Consider the following 4,902-nt stretch of genomic DNA (forward strand, 5'->3'; position numbering starts at 1 on the left):
TCTCTACTAAAAATACAAAAAAGTTAGCCAGGCATGGTGGCACATGCCTGTAATCCCAGCTACTCGGGAGGCTGAGGCAGGAGAATTGTTTGAACCTCGGAGGTGGAGGTTGTGGTGAGCCGAGAGTGTGCCATTGCACTCCAGATTGGGCAACAAAAGCAAAACTCTATCTCAAAAAAAAAAAAGAAAAATTCATTTTTGAATTATTTATTTATAGCCGGGCACGATAGCTCATGCCTGTAATCCTAGCACTTTGGGAGGCCAAGGCGGGCTGATCACCTGAGGTCAGGAGTTCAAGACCAGCCTGACCAACATGGTGAAACCCCATCTCTACTAAAAACACAAAAATTAGCCAGGCGTGGTGGTGCACACCTGTAATCCCAGCTACTTGGGAGGCTGAAGCAGGAGAATCACTTGAACTAGGGAGATGGAGGTTGCAGTGTGCCCACATCACACCAGTTCACTCCAGCCTGGGCAACAGAGCGAGACTATCTCAAAAAGAAAAACAAAAAACAAAACATAAATAGATAATTTTTATAAAAACAGGGTCTCACTCTGTTGCCCAGGCTGCTCACAAACTTCTGGGCTCAAGTGATGCTCCCTCCTGGGTCTCCCAAAGTGCTGGAATTACAGGTGGGAGCCACTGCACGCAGCTGACCTAGGGCATTATTGTATACTACTGTAGACTTTGTAAACACTGACACTTAGGCTGCATTAAACTTGAAAACATGTTTCCTTCTTCAATAATTAACTTTAGCTTACTGTAGCTTTAAAAATTTGTAATGCCAGGTTCTGTGGCTCATGCCTATAATCCTAGCACTGTGGGAGGCTGAGGCGGGCGGATCACTTGAGGTCAGGAGTTCACAATCAGCCTGGCCAACATGGTGAGACCCTGTGTCTACTAAACAGACAAAAAATTAGCTGGACGTGGTGGTACATGCCTCTAATCTCAGCTACTCGGGAGGCTGAGGCAGGAGAAAAGCTGGAACCCGGGAGGTGGAGGCTGCAGTGAGCCAAGATTGTACCACTGCACTCCAGCCTGGGCAACAGAGTGAGACTCCACTCAAGAAAAAAAAAAAATTGTAAACTTCATTTTTTAAAACTTTTTGACCCTTGTAATAACACAGCTTAAAACACAAACACATTGTACAGCTGTACAACATTTTTTTTGAAACAGGGTGTCCCTCTGTCACCCAGGCTGGGGTGCACTGGCGTGATCACGACTCACTGCAGCCTCAACTTCCCGGGCTCAAGCAATCCTCTCACTTCAGCTTCCCGAATGTCTGAGGTTACCGTGTACGCCACCATGCTTGGCTAATTTTTTGTATTTTTTTGTAGAGGGTCTTGCTATGTTGTCCAGGCTGTCTTGAACTCCTGGCCTCGAGCAATCCTCCCACCTTGGCCTCCCAAAGTGCTGGAATTACAGGCTTAAGCCACCTCGCCTGGCTTGCAACCATAAAATTAAAAAAAAAAAAAGCCTCCTCCCAACCCCTTTCCTCAGCCCCTCCACTGCTAGTACCAGTATCTGCATGCTAGGTGTTTATCCCCGGACTGAGGAGTTTAAATGCTTTAACTTATTTATTCTTCATGATAACCCTGTGAGGTAGACACTATTGTTACCTCCATTTTACAGGAGAGGAAATGGAGACTGCCTGGCTTTGGAAACTGCCCTGAGGTCACACAGCAGCCCATGGTGCCTTCAGTCCAGCCGTCTTCTCTGGAATCCCAACCCTTCCCTCAGGAGGTTGGCTTTAAGGCCTTCATTTCTAAACCACTGTCTTCTTTTTTTTTTTTTTTTTTTTTTTTTGAGATGGAGTGGCTTGATCCGGACTCACTGCAACCTCTGCCCCCTGGGTTCAAGTGATTCTCTTGTCTCAGACTCCCGAGTAGCTGGGATTATAGACGCCCACCACTATGCCCAGCTAATTTTTGTGTTTTTAGTAGAGACAGGGTTTCATCATATTGGCCAGGCTGGTCTCGAACTCCTGACTTCAGGTAATCCACCCACCTCGGCCTCCCAAAGTGCTAGGATTATAGGCGTGAGCCACCACTCCTGGCCTAAATTACTGTCTTCTCTCCAAAAACATTAATGTAGAACCACTGTTGTATCTACAACTTTAATTACATGTTTATTTCCCCAAATCATCAAAATCTGCAGTGGTCTCCAAACCCCTCAGGAGATGCAGTGAAGGAAGGAGGCTGGAACAGGGTTCGAACAGATAAGGGTCTGCACTTGCAGGCCTCTGTTTTACAACACTTTGCTGTTTTGATCCTCTAGTCCATACACTTTTTTCCTTACCCTCCAGCATATTTTGTTCTAATGTAGTCAGGAATATAAGCCATTTAGAACCCCTGAAAGGTCTTTATGTGTTTCTGGTAGATAAAGTTTTCATCATTTTAAAGTACATAGTTCTCTGTTTTGGTCAGTTGCAGTCCCCACTTACCTTGTAAATGGGTGATATGGAACAGCCTGTAACTACAAAATCAGCTTCTTATCCGGTTCCCTCAGCTGCTCCATTTATTTGTACAGAACCCAAGGGATAGAGCTGGGTTCACACACTGTGGAAAAGAAAAAAAAAGAAATAATTTTTGTTCAAAACAAGGAAACAAATTTTAAATTCACACTGTTCTTTCTCTTTACTCTGCATGAAATGACTGATAATAAACCAAAGTTGTTTCAGAGGAAAAAAAAATTATCCTGGAACAGAGATCACCTGACAAGCTACACAGCCTGTTTCCCTGATGCTTGCTTGCTCAATTGCATTGGGGGGTTTCATGGCCTTTGCTCAAGGCCAGGAGGGCCTAACCCCAAGCACTCTAGTTTCTTTTAGTGTTGTTCGTTTGTTCATTTTTGAGACAGGGTCTCACTCTGTCACCCAGGCTGGAGTGCAGTGACACCATTGTAGCTCACTTTAGCCTCAACGTCCCAGGCTCAGGTGATCCTCCCACCTCGGCCTCCCAAGTAGCTGGGACTACAGGCACGTGCCACCACACCCACTGGCCTCAGCCTCCCCAAATGCTGGGAATACAGATGTCAGCCACCACGCCCTAGCGCCAAGCACATTGCTATGGAAGCCTAAGAACATAAATCTGACTGGATATGGTAGCTCATGCCTGTAATCCTAGCACTTTGGGAGACTGAGGCTGGCGGATCACGTGATATCAGGAGTTCAAGACCAGCCTGGCTAACGTGGTGAAACCCTGTCTCTAATAAAAATATAAAAATCAGCCAGGCGTGGTGGCAGGTGCCTGTAATCCCAGCTACTCCAGAGGCTGAGACACGAGAATCGCTTGAACCTGGGAGGCTGGGATTGCACCACTGCACTCCAGCCTGGGTGATAGAGTGAGACTGTCTCGAAAAAAAAAAAAAAAAGATAAATCTACCGGGTAGAGTGGTTCATGCCTGTAATTCCAGCACTTTGGAAGACCAAGGTGGGTGGATCACTTCAGTCCAGAGGTTTGAGACCAGTCTGAGCAACATAGCAAGATCTCTATCAAAGAAATATATATGTTTTTTTTTTTGAGACGGAGTCTCGCTCTATCGCCCAGGCTGGAGTGCAGTGACCGGATCTCAGCTCACTGCAAGCTCCGCCTCCCGGGTTTACGCCATTCTCCTGCCTCAGCCTCCCGAGTAGCTGGGACTACAGGCGCCCGCCACCTCGCCCGGCTAGTTTTTTGTATTTTTTAGTAGAGACGGGGTTTCACGGTGTTAGCCAGGATGGTCTCGATCTCCTGACCTCATGATCCACCCGTCTCGGCCTCCCAAAGTGCTGGGATTACAGGCTTGAGCCACCGCGCCCGGCCCGGCCCAAAGAAATATATATGTATTAAAAAAAAAAATTCAGCTGCTGGGGAAAGTGGTAGTTGGTTTCTTAGCAAGCAACAGAATCATTTTGACCTTTAAAGACAAGGACAAGATAAACCACAAAGGGAAAAGCACTGCAGGGTAAGGAAAGTAAAGATTAGAATAACAAAATACTGAATTAGAGACTCTTCACTGTAAACTCTCAGAGCCATTATAATTACTAGGAATCCTGGTTTATAGTGTGATTAAATAGAGTAAGCTTTGGCAAGGTCCCTAGTTGTATTTTGGGTGAGTTTCTCCACCTGCATTTGGTGTGAGGCTAAGGCTTGCTCTAAAACAGCCTAAGGCCAGGTGCAGTGGCTCAAGCCTGTAATCCCAGCACTTTGGGAGGCTGAAGTGGTAGGATCACTTGCACTCAGGAGTTTGAGACCACCCTGGGCAACACAGAGGGACCCCGTTTCTACTTAAAAAATAAAAGATAAAGAAATATGTATTTTGCCTCTGCATCAAGTTCCTGACACAGAGCTCCTAAATCCCTTGGAACTTCCTGGATGATGGAAACATCTTTTGTACTAACGAGGGTCTCTTGGTGGCTTGCTGGATAGCTTCAGGATAGGGTCTGGTCACCAGAAAGACAACGTCATGATAAGAAGCTTGAAAATTTAGCCACATCCCCCACCCTCCAGGGAGGGGAGAAGGACTAGGGATTGAGTTAAAAACTGATCATGCCTACGTGATGAAGCCGCCATAAAAATCCCTAAATTACCGGTTTCCCAGAGTTTCAAGGTGGTAAACAAGAACATATCCACTTGCCAGGAGGGTGGTGCACCCCAGCTCCACTATACTACACTCAAAGGACAGAAGCTGCTGCACTCAGGAGCCTTCCAGACCTCACCCTATCTATCTCCTCATTTGGCAATTCATTTGCTTTTTTTTTTTTTTTTTTTAAATAAAACCTGTTAGCTCTGAAAAAAATATATATATATATGGCAGTCAAGTATAAAAGATTTAATAACATAAGTGCATGTGATCCTTAATTAGTCACATAAATGACAGGAAAAAAGTATACATTAGAAAATAATTTGTTTCATCATTGA

General features: G+C 45.4%; 1 protein-coding gene across 2 annotated transcripts in view; it reads right to left on the minus strand.

Moving 5' to 3' along the window:
- The window catches only part of TUBA1C (tubulin, alpha 1c), a 65,209-nt gene that overhangs the window by 32,099 nt on the left and 28,208 nt on the right, over positions 1–4,902 (minus strand). Inside the window, exon 2 of one of the 2 annotated variants that reach the window (XM_011936187.1) lies at positions 2,445–2,559. The exons of the other annotated variant lie outside the window; for it this stretch is intronic. The gene's annotated coding sequence lies outside the window, so the exon portion shown is untranslated. The remainder of the gene's footprint in view (positions 1–2,444; positions 2,560–4,902) is intronic. 2 annotated transcript variants of the gene reach the window in all.

The sequence above is a fragment of the Colobus angolensis genome, unplaced genomic scaffold, assembly GCF_000951035.1.
Source record: "Colobus angolensis palliatus isolate OR3802 unplaced genomic scaffold, Cang.pa_1.0 Scaffold151, whole genome shotgun sequence".
In the NCBI taxonomy this organism is placed as follows: Eukaryota; Metazoa; Chordata; class Mammalia; order Primates; family Cercopithecidae; genus Colobus; species Colobus angolensis.